This window comes from Acomys minous (genome assembly GCF_964271855.1).
Source record: "Acomys minous genome assembly, chromosome: 2".
Taxonomy (NCBI): Eukaryota; Metazoa; Chordata; class Mammalia; order Rodentia; family Muridae; genus Acomys; species Acomys minous.
In genome coordinates this window covers 115,608,171-115,623,907 of record NC_140484.1, presented here as the reverse complement: position 1 = coordinate 115,623,907, position 15,737 = coordinate 115,608,171, and positions in this window count along the sequence as shown.

The window sequence follows — 15,737 nt, the reverse complement described above, 5'->3', positions numbered from 1 at the left end:
TTTTTGTTTTTGTTTTGTTTTGTTTTGTTTTGCGACAGGGTTTCTCTGCATAGCCTTGGCTGTCCTGGACTCCTTTTGTAGTCCAGGCTGGCCTCGAACTCACAGAGATCCGCCTGCCTATGACTCCTGAGTGCTGGGATTAAAGGCGTGCGCCACCAGCTCATGGTATCTCTTATTCTCTGCAAGTCAGAGGCTGGACATAGCCACAGACCTCAGAGTTGGTTCTTAACCCAGGACTAGGGAGAACTCAGGTACCTGTGGCCAAGAGCTGCCCAGCACCTTTGCCTTCATGAAGACTTTGTACCTTCATTCTTCTCTGTTTTAAAAATAAAATAAAGGGGCAGCAAGCCGGCTGAGTCACAGAGCCTGATGGCCTGACTTTGATCCCAAGGACCCACACAGTGGAAGGAGAAAACCAACTTCTGGAAGTTATCCTCTGACTTCCATCATGCTCTCAACAAATAAATATGAAAAAATAATAACAAGGGGCTGGAGAGGTGGCTCAGAGGTTAGGAGCACCGGCTACTGTTTCAAAGATCCTAAGTTCAATTCCAAGCAACCACATGGTGGCTCACAACCAACTATGAGATCTGGTGCCCTCTTCTGGTGTGCAGGCGTACATATAGGTAGAATATTATATACATAATAAATAAATAAATTTTAAAACAGCAACCACAAAGCTGGGTGGGGGTGGGGGTGGCAGCTGCGTGAGCAAAGCACATCTTTAATCCCAGCATCCTGAAGGCAGAGGCTGTAAATTCAAGGTTAGCTTGGTCTATAAAACAAGTCCGGGACAGCCAAGGCTACACAGAGAAACCCTGTCATGAAAAAAACAAAAACCAGAAACTAAAACAAACAACACTCCCCGCAACAAAACCATAAACAAGGCCTGGAGAGATGGCTCAGGGGTTAAGAGAACTGGCTGCTCTTCCAGAGGTCCTGAGTTCAATTCCCAGCAACCACCTCTATAATGTGGTTACCACCATCTATAATGTGATCTGACGCCCTCTTCTGGCGTGCAGGCACACATGCAGACAGACCTCTCTCTATATAATAAATAAATTCATCTTAAAACAACAACAGGCCAGGCGGTGGTGGTGCACCCCTTTAATCCCAGCACTTGGGAGGCAGAGGCAGGCAGATCTCTGAATTCGAGGCTAGCCTGATCTACAAAGCAAGTCCAAGACAGTCATGGCTACACAGAGAAACCCTGTCTCAAAAAAACAAAAACAAAAATAAAAACAACAAAACAAAACCAACAACAATAAAAACAGGAAAAGAAAAGCCTTGGCCTCTTGGAGGCATCTCATAGTAAATTAGACTTGGAAAGTCTACACACCCAGTTTTTAGAGCAGAAAAACAAGCAAAACAGTAAAAACAGCAATCGAACCATAAAGTGCACCCTAATTTTCCCCACACTTTGAGGGGGGAGTGGGTCTTATGGTCCAAAAATTATGGTACACATACACACACACACACACACACAGAGAGAGAGAGAGAGAGAGAGAGAGAGAGAGAGAGAGAGAGGGAGAGAGAGAGAGAGATGTAATAAAAAGGGCAAATAGATTCCTCTGCTGTCAAATGAAAGGCAGAGTTTCTTGCCATGCATTCCTCTGCTTTGAAACCCCAGCTTTCCACCTATGTAATGTTTGCTTGCAGTGAGGCAAACCTATGTCTGTGATGTTAATTTATTTACAAGCATTTTGTCTGTGTTAGGTAATGCCTGCTTTTGTGCTGGGGGGTGGGGGTGGGGGGAGAGAATTCCCAAACCCAGAAGACAGACCGTGATCCCTTAGACGCAACAGGAACGACACACCTGTAAGCCATTCCAACGCTACATCAGTGTCACCAAACGTGTGTGTTCACAGCAGTCATCAGGCTGAGGGCAGGAAACACGGTTGGAGAGGAGTCTGGAAGAACGTCAGGCCCAGACTGAGGTCTTGTGAGAGCTCAGTCTATGTCAAGCTGGACGGCGGCACATCTCCGGAGATACCACCACCATGCCCTCAAAGCACCGCGGCTCACTTGTCACCTCCTCTCACCGCTCTGCTCCTGCAATCTCCCCAGCCCGGCAGGAGAGGTGGCACATGCCATATCCTCAGCACTTGGGAAACAGACGCAAGAGGACCGCAAGAGTAAACTACATAGCAAGAGCTTCAAAACAACAACAAAAAAAAGCAAACACCCCAACATCCTTCCTGCCTTCTTGGTGGTGGTATTTTAGTAATCGTTTGTTTGTTTGTTTGTTTGTTTGCCTCCTCTTCTCCTTGCTCCTGACATACGGTTGCCACTCAGGAGGACGTGAGAACCATACCAGATCTGCCAGGCTCACATGTTCACCTGTTCCTGCCCTCGGGGACATCAGTGCAGAGCCTGGTTGCTTGTTCTCTCATTTTCCTTGTCTCCTTGTGTGGAGTGAGCAGATCCAGTGTCCCAGATCCCCAAACTCCTGAGGGCTCCAGACCACTAAAGCAGTGTTGTGTGCGTGTGCTGTCTTTGACTTGAACTTGTTTGTTTTTGGCTAGGCACTGGATGACCCATTTGGACTCCATCTTCTGGCTTCTGGACAGAACAACTTTGCTCCTGAGCACCGAGTGGAAGGCAGGAGCATCCTTTGGCTATTTTTGGTAGAAGGTAACGAAAACTCAAATTGACTTAACTGGTCTATTATTTATTTTCCTCATTACTGAGACAAAATATCTAATGAAAGAAGCTTAACAAAGGGTTTGAGCTGGGCAGAATGGGGCACGCCTTTAATCCCAGCACTCAGAGGCAGAGGCAGGAGGACCTCTGTAAGTTCGAGGCCAGCCTGGTCTACAGAGTGAGTCCAGGACAGCCAAAGCTACACAGAGAAACCCTGTCTGGAAAAACAAAACCAAAACAAAACAAAGACTGAAAGGTCTCCATACATGAGTTCCTCCCCTCTCCATAGGGTCTGTGGCACTGCACCATTAGCGCCGGGCACCCTGCTGCTCCACAGAATATCAGTTGGCTTTTGCCAGTCTGATGGGTACAACCGGTACATGTGACAGAATTATTTCTTTTCTTTTTTCTTTTGGTGTTTTTGAGACAGGGTTTCTCTGTGTAACAGCTCTGGCTGTCCTGGACTCACTCTGTAGACCAGGCTGGCCTGGAACTCACAGAGATCTGCTTACCTCCACTCCCCAAGTGCTGGGATTAAAGATGTGCACCACCACCACCACTCAGCTACAGAGTTACTTCTTTAAAAAAAAAGATTTATTTATTTATTTATTTATTTATTCTGTATATAGTACTCTGCCTGCATGTACACCCACAGGCCAGAAGAGGGTGACAGATCACATTTTAGATGGTTGTAAGCCACCATGTGGTTGCTGGGAATTGAACTCAAGACCTCTGGAAGAGCAGTCAGTGCCCTTAACCGCTGAGCCATCTCTCCAGCCCCCTAGAGTTACTTCTTTTTTTTTTTTTTTTTTTTTTTTTTGGTTTTTCGAGACAGGGTTTCTCTGTGTAGTCTTGGCTGTCCTAGACTCGCTTTGTAGTCCAGGCTGGCCTCGAACTCACAGCGATCCACCTGCCTCTGCCTCCCGAGTGCTGGGATTAAAGCTGTGTGCCACCACGCCTGGCTCTTTTGTTTTGTTTTGTTTTTTTTTTTGTTTGTTTGTTTTTGAGACAGGGTCTCTCTGTGTTAGCCTTGGCTGTCCTGGACTCAGGCTGGCCTCAAACTCACAGCGATCTGCCTGCCTCGGGGTTAAAGCGATGTCTCAGAAGGTAAAAGCACTTACTGCTCTTGCAGAGGACCCAGGCTACATAGAGAAACCCTGTTTCCAAAAGACATGAAATAATTTATGTGTGGGCTGAAGGGATGACTCAGAGGTTAAGAGCACTGGCTGCTTTTTCCAAAAGTCCTGAGTTCAATTCCTAGAGACCATATGGTGTTCATTGTGGGCCCTGTTTGCAGGTGGAGGAGACGCTCCCTCCTGGTAAGCTTCGTGCTGGGACATAGGTAAGCGGACCCCCCTGCTGATAACAATTTACCAGATCCAAATATGTTAAAAAGATAGTTCCTTGAAGACCCTAACCCACACAAAAGGTGTCAAAAGCTGGCTCGTTGAAGAAAAACATATCAAAGGTGCCCTGGAGACAAGCCCCCCCCCCTCCCCCAGAGGCTGGAAGGTTTGGGAGCACACTCCCCACTTCTCCCCCATCGCTCTCTGTCCTTGTCTTTCTTTTATCATTAAGCTTAGTGAATTAAAATCTAGTTCCTTGACTCCGGACTGTTTTCATTTTAATCAAGTGTGGTCTAGCCCTTCACAAGCCAGAGGCTTCCTTCCACCTCTGGAAGGGACGCAGATTTCTATTGTCTCAACCCTGGCTGAGCATGGCTGCCCTGTGCTGCCACCCTGCCCAGAAGGCCGCCTTCTTTTTCTTCTTCTTCTTCTTCTTCTTCTTCTTCTTCTTCTTCTTCTTCTTCTTCTTCTTCTTCTTCTTCTTCTTCTCCTCCTCCTCCTCCTCCTCCTCCTCCTCCTCCTCCTCCTCCTTCTTCTTCTCCTTCTTCTTCTTCTTCTTCTCCTTCTCCTCCTCCTCCTCCTCCTCCTCTTCCTCCTTCTTCTTCTTTGTGACCAGTCTCAGGACGGAGCCGCCTCCGGAAGCCTGAAGAAAACTCTGTGACTCGTGACTAATTCTCAGCACAGCCTCTCAGAGAAAGGAACCCACAGTTCATAACCATCTATAATGAGATCTGGTGCCCTCTTCTGGCAGACAGGCAGACATGCAGACAGAACATTGTATACATAATAAATAAATACATCTTTTACAAAAATGTATGTGTATTTTTTTGGCTTTTTTTTTTTTCTGTTTTTTTTGAGACAGGGTTTCTCTGTGTAGCTTTGGCTGTCCTGGACTCACTTTGTAGACCAGGCTGGCCTCGAACTCACAGCGATCTGCCTGCCTCTGCCTCCCAAGTGCTGGGATTAAAGGTGTGCACCATCACGCCCAACCCTTTATTTTTCTTAAGGCTTACTTATTTTTGTTTTATGTGTATGTTGTCTGTGTGCGTGAGCACCACGTGCTTGAAGTAACTGCAGAGGTCAGAAAAGGGCACTAGATCCTTCCTCTGGAGCTGCAGTTACGGACGGCTGTAAGCTGCTGCAACCCAGGTCCTCTACAAAAGTAGCAAGAAAGCCCAGCACGGTGGTGGACGCCTTTGAGAGGCAGAGGCAGGTGGATCACTGTGAGTTGGAGGCTAGCCTGGTCTACAAAGCAAGTCCAGAACAGCCAAGGCTACACAGAGAAACCCTGACTCCAAAATAATAATAATAATAATAATAATAATAATAATAATAATAATAATAATAATAATAATAATAATAATAAATTAAATTAAAAAATATATATATATCCATGCCCAGCAACCTTGAATTTTTGATCCTCCTGCCTCAGCATCTCAAGTGCGGAGATTACAGATATATACCATCATATACCCAGATCTTACAGTCATTTGTTCAAAGACCATTGTCAGGAGCTGAGCATCCCATTTGTCGGTAGCCAGTGTTATAATCGCCTCAGGCCACCGGACCGGTGTTGATTTCCAGCAGCCAGGCATTTGTTTATGAGCCTTCCGCTGTGTTGGAAGAGCCAGGTGCTCATTCCTCCTGGTGAAGCTCAGACGTAGACTTCATCAGGCCTGCCGCCAAGATCCCACTGCCTGATGGGTCCCCTTCCGTTTGGCTTCCACACACACCGCCCTCCCCCCACCCAGCTCCTGGCAGGCTTGCTCTCTCTTTCATCTCCTCTCTCTGCAGAGAATCCAAAGTTCCTTTCAATTGGCCTCCACAGCAGTATTCTATGACAGCCATTTATTCCCTCCATTATGAACAGTAACATAAGCTCTGGCAAGAAGACGTGGAAAAAGCAGCCGAGTGGGATGATGAATGAGTAAAACAGCGCTGAGCCCCGTTACCTCAACTTCAGTACAGCTAACATTGCAGTGCCCGCGGAGGCCACTCTAACTAGTCTTCAGTACCGGTCTGCGCTCCTTTTTCCTTTTTCAGAAACTCCCATTAAACCTGAGCTCCAGTCGCCAGCATCTTGTGTGCTTTTCCACAAAGCGAGTCTACTGTAGGACCGCTGTGAGCATGCGCACACGTTAAATCCATCTACGGTTTCAGAACCAGCGTGAACAGGTGCGGGGTAGGGGCGCGGAGGTTTCTAGCGGGAAGGGCTCTTTTACAATGGTGAGCTTTGGAGAAGCTGAGGTAGCGGTAAGGACTGGGTCTCGCTAAGTAGTCCTTGCTAGCCTGAAACCCCTACGGAAACCAGGCTGTCCTCCAACTCAGAGTACTTGTCCATCCTGGGCCTGAGTGCGCGGACTGGGCCTTGCTCCACCACACTGACTTTTTATACACTTTATGTTTGATTGGTTTTTCTTTCTTTGTTTTTTGAGACAGGGATTCTCTGTGTAGCCTTGGATGTCCTGGACTCACTTTGCAGCCCAGGCTGGCCTCGACTTTATAGCATTCCGGCTGCCTCTGCCTCCCCAAGTGCTGGGATTACAGGTGTGTGCCACAGCTCCACTCGGCTTGTTTGTTTGTTTGTTGTGTTTTGGTTTTTCTTTTTTTTGTTGTTATGTTTTGTTTTTGAGAGAGGGTGCCTTGGCTGTCCTAAACTCGCTTTGTAGACCAGGCTGGCCTCGAACTCACAGCGATCTGTCTGCCTCTGCCTCCCGAGCGCTGTGATTAAAGGCGTGCATCACCACACCTGGCTCCTGTCTTTGTTTTGACATAGGCGCTCACTGCGTAGGCAGGGATGGCCTACTATGTATCCTATTACCTCACATGCTGGCATGGCTGCCCTGTGTCACCCCATGCTGCCCTTTCTCTCTTTTAAATGTTCTAGTCGACAGTTTAAAGTCACAGTGAGCCTGGCATGCTGTGTTTCGTAGACAGCAGCTCTGGGACAACGTCTGGCATGTCTCAAGGAGGTATACCTGTCACCTCCTGTCGGTTCTTATCAGCGTTCCTGCCTGGCCTGGCGACTGCTTATCAAGTGGTAGTTTTCACCAGAAAAGCTTCTCACCTCCCCTCTCTGGCCCCTGCTTTGGAGATGGGTCCCCTCGAGGCATCTGTTTCCCTCCAGGCTTGGCTTGTGGTCTAGGATAGCCTTTGGTCCTTTCTACTTACTTCCTGCCTTCTGCCTAAATGACTCCAGAGGCAATCTGCCTCAAGCTCAGGATTTCTACAAAGGTGGGACTTTCCTGCTGTCTAATCTCCCATCACCCCCACCCCCCCAATTCCCTGCTCCCACCCCACCCCACCTGGCTCTGTCTAGTCCAAGGGTCTCTGAGCCTCAAGCTACTTAAGTCAAGCATCTTTCTGGTCTGAGTCCCTCCTCACCTGAACTTAATGATCACACCTGATGTCTCTCCTTTTCCTCCTTCAGCCCTGCCTGGGACTGTGTTGCGGGGGCTGCTGGCACGCGGCCAAGAGGCTGCCCCAAGCGCCTTTCCCCTGACCTGGCCGCCCACCCCTGAGCCTGGCAGCTGGCAGAGAGGCAATCTGAATCTCAGCTGTGGCTGCCCACTTCTCAGGAGACCTCTATAGGCACCAGATGGCAAGTTTGCGATGCACTTAGCAGGGTGAGAACAGGTTTTGTTTGGGAAAATATCTCCATCAGCCAGTTGGGCTGAGAAGGGGACGTGCCAAGGACGTCGTCGTCGGTGAAGAGCACGGGGGTCCACACATGAGCGTGAAAAACAGACTGAAAGTCAGTTGTGAGAGACCCCACAACAGGATGGGGGAATCTGAGAAACAGAGAACGGAGCCCAGAGGGCGCAAGGATTGGATGGCTGGTTTATACATTTATTTATCTGCTTTGCATGTATGTAGGTGTGTGTACACAGAGTGCTTGTGGCATGTGGAGGCAGAGGACAGCTTTAGGGAAGTCAGTTCCCGAGTACTCTATGGTTCTGTGGATAGAACCAAGGTTGTTGGCTTTGGCAGGAAGTACCCTTATCACTGACCCAGCTCACTGGCGTGTCCTTCCTCCCCTCTCTCTTCCTCCTGTTGTTAGGAGGGTTGGGTAGGGTCTTGTTATGTAGCCAAGGTTGGTCTCAAGGTGTTTTTGTTTTTTCTTCACTTTTCTTTTTCTTTTTTTTTTTCTTTTGGTTTTTCACGACAAGGTTTCTCTGTGTAGCCTTGGCTGTAGACTTGCTTTGTAGACCAGGCTGGCCTCTGCCTCCTGAGTGCTAGAGTTGTTGTTGTTGTTATTGTTTTTTAAAGGCAGGGTTCCTCTTACAGTCCTGGCTGTCCTGGACTCACTCAAGGTTTTGTGTTGTTTGTTTTTTGAGACAGGGTTTCTCTGTGTAGCCTTGGCTGTCCTGGACTCCCTCCGTAAACCAGGCTGGCCTTGAACTCACAGCAATCTGCCTGCCTCTGCCTCCCCGAGTGCTGGGATTAAAGGCTACCACGCCCAGCTTCTTTCTTTAAAGCTGGATGAAGAGTGTAAAGACAGCATATTCCAAGCTGTGTCTCACCTAAAGAGAGGAAGTGGCTGAGTTTGGGATGAGGTAAGCAGGGGTGGGGGTGGGGGGTAGGGGAACAGATGCTGGGGGGGTCAGCCAGCATCCAGGCCAGGAGAAAGGGAAGCAAACCTCTCCGCCGCCTGGAGACAGAGACAGGACTCTGGGGCCCCCACTACTCATGGGAGAAGATTGTTGTTGTTACATTTTAAAACCCGACCTGCAGCCACACCATGTGGGGCTTTGTCCTGCTTCATAGTTTGTTCTCTCAGGCCGACTTACTTGAGGCCCAGGCCTAGAAGTAGGAATTGGTAGGCTGGGACTTTTGCAAGGAAGGACATGGGGCAGCTCAGGCCTGGGAAGAGTGAAGGAGCCTGACCCTCCCCGGGCAGACACTGCCACCTTCTGGCTCTTTGTCAACTCACAACCCTCAATGATGGTTTTTCTTTACTTTTCTTCCAAACAGGGTTTTTCTGTGTAACAGCCCCAGCTGTCTGTCCTGGACTCCCGTTATAGACCAGGCTGGCCTCGAACTCAGAGAGATCTGCCTGCCTCTGCCTCCTGAGTGCTGGAATTAAAGGTGTGAGCTGCTTGGCGTCTTGTCTACAAAGAGCAAGCCCCAGCCAGGCACTGTGGGGAACGTAAGTAAATGAAATGTATTGTCATTCCTATCAAAGGGTTAAACCGGAGAAAGAAAAGTCTGTGTTTAAAGGGTTAAATAGAAGTGTTGGCATCTGCAGCCATCAATGCAAGACGGAGCTGGTTGGCTGGAACATCAGTGAGACCGGACTCAAGCGGGGGAAAAAGAGATCTTGTACTAGACTGTGCACTTCTGTTGGGGATCACACACTCCTGCTGCGCAGCCAGGGAAGGTCGAACTTGATAACGTTTTCCCGACAGGTGAGTGCTGCTATAACATATAGTCAAGCTCATAGAAGATTAACATCAAAGTGCCCTTGACAGCCCCAGGGCCTCCGGGACCGAGCACCCTTGTTTCCAGAACATCTGGCAGCCATATTGGGTATAGTGGTTTGAGTAAGAGTGGTCCCCATAGACTAATATCCCGGGAGTGGAACTGTTTGAGAAGGATTAGGAGGTTTGGCCTTTGTGCAGTGGGTGTGGCCTTGTTGGAGGAGGCCTGTCACTGGAATTGGGCTTTGAGGTTTCAGACAGATATCCACCCAGACCTAGTCTCTTTCTCTGCCTCCTGCCTACAAAATAGCATGTAGAGCTCTTGGCTACAGCTGCAGCATCGTGCCTGGCTGCTTCACACCAGACCCACCCTCTGAAACTGTAAGCTGGCCCCAAGTTAAATGCTTTGTAAGAGTTGATCCAAAGGGTGGTATTTTGTTTTGCTTTTAGGTTTACTGAGGCCAGCAAATAGTGAGTTCAAGGCCAGCCTAGGACAGAGTGAGACTCTACCTCGAGAAAACAACAAGCCTGGTGGTGGTGGTGCACGCCTTTAATCCCAGCACTTGGGAGGCAGAGGCAGGTGGATGGATGTGAGTTCGAGGCCAGCCTGGTCTACAAAGTGAGTCCAGGACAGCCAAGGCTACACAGAGAGACCCTGTCTCAAAAAACCAAAACAACAACAACAGGGTTGGAAAGGTGGCTCAGTGGTTTGCAATACTTGTTACTTTTGAGGAATCTACTGCCAGCACTCACATGACGACTCACACATTCATAACTTTGCTTGTCTCAGCCTCCTAAGTGCTGGGATTGTTAGAAGCATGCCCTTCTGACCTTGAACTTCAAAGCTCCATAGACCCAAGTCCAGCAGATGAGAATGGTTTCCTTGTCTTCTTCTTCCCCTTCTTCTTCATTTATTTATTTATTTAAAATCTATCTGGGCTGGAAAGATGGCTCAGAGGTTAAGAGCACTGTCTGCTTTTCTAGAGGCCCTGAGTTCAATTTCCAGCAACCAAGTGGTGGCTCACAACCATCTGTAATGTGATCTGACGCCCTCTTCTGGCCTGCAGGTGTACATGCAGGCAGAGCGCTGTTTACATAATAATAAAATATTTTTTTAAATCTATCTATTTATTTATTTAATGTATGAGTGCTCCATCTGCATAAATAGTCTGGTCTACACCTACAGGCCACAATAGGGCATTAGATGCCAGTATAGCTGGTTGTGAGCCACTATGTGGTTGCTGGGAATTGAACTCAGGACCTCTGGAGAAACAGACAGTGCTCTTATCCACTGAGCCATCTCTCCAGCCCCCAGAAGCTGTATTCTTCCCAGGGACTCTGTCATGCCTAGCAAACCTGGAAGGACCCATTTGGCTCACACACAGCCTTCTCCTTGTGTGAATTATACAGGGAATTCTTTCAGAGCCAAACACCACCCAATGCTCAAATTAACACTGAAGCAATCCCAGCACTAGGGAGGCAGAGGCAGGTAGATCTCTGAGTTCAAGGCCAGCCTGGTCTACACAGGGAGTTCCAGGACAGCCAGAGCTGTTACACAGACAAACCCTGTCTCAAAAAACCAAACAAAACACTGAAGCAAAAAGAAACTTTTGAGCCAGGTGATGGCAGTGCACGCCTTTAATCCCAGTACTCAGGAGGCAGAGGCAGGTGGCTCTCTGAGTTCTAGGCCAGTCTGATCTACAGAGAGACTTCTACGACTGTTAGGGCCACACAAAGAAAATATCTTGAAAACCAAGAAAAAAAAGAAAGAAAGAAAGAGGGGAGGAGGGAGGGAAAGGAAAGAAAGAACTAGCCAAACAAACAAACAAACAAACAAAATCCAAACCTTTTATCTTTTGTCTTTTTTTTTGTTTTGTTTTGGTTTTTTTTTTGTTTTTTTGAGACAAGGTCTCTCTGTGTTAACCTTGGCTATCCTGGAGTCACTTTGTAGACCAGGCTGGCCTCGAACTCACAGTGATCCGCCTGCCTCTGCCTCCCGAGTGCTGGAATTGCAGGCATGCACCACCATGCCCGGCTTCTTGCCTCTTTTTTATAAGATTAAAAAACATTTTTTTTAAATGTGGGGTGAGGTGGCACACACCTGTAATCTCAGCACTTGGGGAAGCAGAGACAGGTGGATTTTGGAGAGTTCAAGGACAGCCTGGTCTACAAAGGGAGTCCAGGACAGCCAAGGCTATGCAGAAACTCTGCCTTGAAAAACCAAAAAGCCTGGGCATGGTGGCGCATGGGAGGCAGAGGCAGAGGCAGAGGCAGGTGGGTCTCTGTGACTTCAAGGCCAGCCTGATCTACAAAACTAGTCCAGGACATGAAGGAGAGATAAACCTGTTTTTTTGTTTTGTTTTGTTTTTGTTTTTGTTTTTTCGAGACAGGGTTTCTCTCTGTGTAGCCTTGGCTGTCCTGGACTCACTTTGTAGACCAGGCTGGCCTCGAACTCACAGCGATCCGCCTGCCTCTGCCTCCCGAGTGCTGGGATTAAAGGCGTGCGTTTTTAGGATCCCAAGTGCGTGATTGGAACGGTCTTGTTAGAGAACAGGTGAAGTTAATCCACTACAAGACTGACCACCTCGTGCAGGAGCTTAATTGTTGCCAGCTGAAAAGATCCCATGACCAGACTCTGGGAGGAGATAGATAAATGAGCCCAGGACTGGAGGCGAGGCGTTTTGGAGACTTAGGATAGATTTGGCTGTTCATCGCTGCACTTCAAGACGCTTCTAGAGAGAACCGCTAGAGGGAAGGCTTCGGGGCTCCGGCTCCTGCTGAGGTTCTGGGTTCTGGTTACCTCAGGTTCCAGCAGAAGAAATCCTGCGGCTCAGGCCCGGAGAATCGTTCCTCAGAACTGATATCCTTAAGGTTTTGTTATTGTGTCCATTAATCCTCATTTCCTATTGTTTTGGTTAGTCGAGTTATAAGTGACGTATGCTTGGTCATTAATTTGTTAATAAAATATATTGGTTAAGAAAATTGAGCCTACAAGGACATCTAAGACAACACAGAGAAACCCTGCCTCAAAAAACCAAAACAACAACAAACTCCCACATATTTATTATTTATTTATTTTTGTTTGTTTTTTAAGACAGGGTTTCTCTGTATAGCCTTGGCTATCCCAGACATGCTTTGTAAACCAGGTTGGCCTTGAACTCATAGCGATCCACCTGCCTCTGCCTCCTGAGCGCTGGGAATAAAAGTGTGCACCACCACACTCGGCAAAAAAAGCCACATTTTTTATTCATGGGAGTATATGTGTGTTTGCCACATGAGGACCTAATGAGGGAGTTATAGGCAGTTGTGGAAACCATGTAGATGCTGAGCCATCTCTCCAGCTTCATGATCTTGAATCTCCTGCCCCGTTTTTCCTAATGCTGAGACTATAGGGATATGTCACTATACCCAATTCTAGGGCCTGAACCCAGGGCCTCTTGCATCCTAGGCACATCCTAGCAAGGCACGTCTCCAGCCCACGTGTTCACAGCCCATTTGCTCTGGACATCCTCCTCCTTCTGCTACGTCCCCACTTGGGGCATCTGTGCCTGAGTCAAGACCCCCAGGTCCTCCAGAGGCTCAGACAGAAGAACCTATAGCTCAAGGCCTGTCTGAGCAATTAAGAACCTTAAAGCACTTCTTATTTCTGAGGGGAGGATGACACAGCAGGTGTGTGGAGGTGAGGACAACAGGAGTGCAGGAGTGGCTCTCTCCTTCAGCCTCGTGCGTCCTCAGGGTTGGACTCAGATGACCACGCTGATACAGGTGCGTTTACCTGATGAGGCATCATGCCAGCCTGTCTGAGGGTTAGCTGAAGTTCCTTCCACACGTATAGCCCATCCTTCAGGCTCTCTCCCTGCTTCCGCCCTCTCAGACACACCTCCCTGCCTTGCCAATCGGCCATGGACGTCTCAGGCTCCACAGAATCTGTCCATTTGCACTCAAGTGGGGAGCTTGGTAAGTTGGGTACATCCTGTGCCTGCCTCTGGCGAGAAAACAAACTCAGCATTCCTCCTGCCAGGCCATTTCCAAGCTCTGCCCTTCCCCCCACCGTCGTGGGTCTGCATGCCAAGAGGCCTTGTCTGAGAATCTTGGCACCTGTCCCGTCAGCTGGGCCTGGATTTTGGAGAGAGATGTCTAAACGCTAGCAGCTGCTGTTTGCAGTTTCTCCAACTCTGCCTGACTAATATAGACATGATCCCTTCCCTCCTTTTGCAGTGCTGGAGATGGAACGCAGGGCATCCTGCATGCTAGACGAGAGATCTGCAGTGAGCTATACAGCCTAAATATAGTGTTCTTAGTTACACCCATTAAAATACATGGCAGAGAGTGAAAAACCACTAACTCTTCCATAGAATTTCCAAGTTGAAAAGCTGATTATCCTTTCTATCATCTATCCTGCTTCTTAGGAGTCTGGGAAAATAGCATACAGGCCTTAACTCCTTTGTCTTGCCCTTGACAGACATGACTAGTGGATCACAGAACTCCTTCCCTATAGGTACCTGTGCCCACACTACTGCTAGGTCAGAGATGAAACCTATTTGCCTCCTAACACAACTCAGATCTAAATTACTATAGAGGAAAATATGGTTCAGAGGCAAATAGACAGCCAGTGAGATGGCTGAGCTGGTAAAGGTGGCCCTGGCCAAGCCTAAAAAGGAGTTTGATTTCTGAGACACACATGGTGAAAGAAGAAAAACAATTCCCAAATGTTGTTCTCTGGTCTCCACATGTGTACATGTGTGCCAACACACATACATATGCATACATGCAAATAAAGAAACAAGTGTTTCCCAGCAACCATATGGCAGTTCAAAACTGTAACTCCAGCTCTAGGTGTCTGATGTCCTCTTCAGGTCTTTTTTTTTTTTAGTTTTTCAAGACAGAGCTTCTCTTGAGCTGGAGAGATGGCACAGAGGTTAAGAACACTGCTCTTCCAAAGGTTCTGAGTTCAACTTCCCAGCAACCGCATGGTGGCTCGCAACCATCTATCCTGAGATCTGGTGCCCTCTTCTGGCATACAGGTGTACATGCAGGCAAAACATTGTATACATAATAATAAATAAATAAATCTTTAACAACAACAAAGACAGGGCTTCTCTGTGTAGCCTTGGCTGTCCTGGACTCGCTTTGTAGACCAGACTGGCCTCGAACTCACATTGATCCTCCTGCCTCTGCCTCCCAAGTGCTGGGATTAAAGGCATGGACACCACTCCTGGCCCCCTCTTCAGGTCTTCATGAGTACCATGCATGCACATGATGCACAAACATACATGCAGGTAAAACACCCATAAACATAAAAACATAAATGAAATATCTCTCTACCCCCCCCCCACATCTTTAAAACTTTTAAGTAGCTGGGTATAGTGGCACACACCTTTAATCCCAGCACTTGGGAAGCAGAGGCAGGCAGATCCCAGCCCTTAGGAGGAAGAAGCAGGTGGATCTCTGTGTGTTCAAGACCAGCCTGGTCTACAGAGTGAGTTACATACAGGTCAACCATGGTTACATAGTGAGGCCTTGTCTCCAAAGTAAAAACAACAACAAATCAACAAAACAAAAAGGCAAATAGGGACAAGACACTTGCAATGAATACTATTGGGGGGCAACTCCATGGATTCCCCCACTTTCCAACAATGAAAGAGACCTCCAGAGGGCTGGTAACATGAAGAGAGGGAAAAAAAGAGAAAAACCATTGACCAGGAGGATCAGGGAATCTTCCATCTTTTTGGTGCCAGATAACTCATCCTACAGGTGAGGTCACTGTGTGCAGAATGGCTGCAGATTAGTGGGCCCAAGCCCGGGTCACAAGGAAGGAAGAATGACAATGAGAAAGAAGCCCTCTTGGAATTGCTGGGGGCCTGGGGAGCGTCCCCAGAGCCAGAAAAGAGAGCATCGCCCCCTAGTGGTAAAGCCAGCGAGAAAGCGAGGAAACTTTACTGGCACTCAAGAAATCTATGCATGGATGTGGGCTCTGATGCTGGTCTGCACTGTCCCAGATCTCCAGTTGCTTCTGGGTATGAGCTGGTTTGGTTTGGTTTTTATCAATTTGACACAAGCTAGGATCATCTGAGAAAAGGGAACCACAACTGAAAAAAATGTCTCCATTAGATTGGCCAATAGGCAAGTGTCGTTTGGGGCATTTTCTTGATTAGTGATCAATGTGGGAGGGTAGCCCATGCTACCCCTGGGGAGATGGTCCTATAGCAAGCTGAGAGAGCTGTGGAGAACAAGCCAAGTAAGCAGTGTTCCTCGGTGGCCTCTCACTGCAGTTCCGGTCTCCAGGTTCCTGTTCTGGGATCCCTTGTGATCATCTATCAGCTGTAAG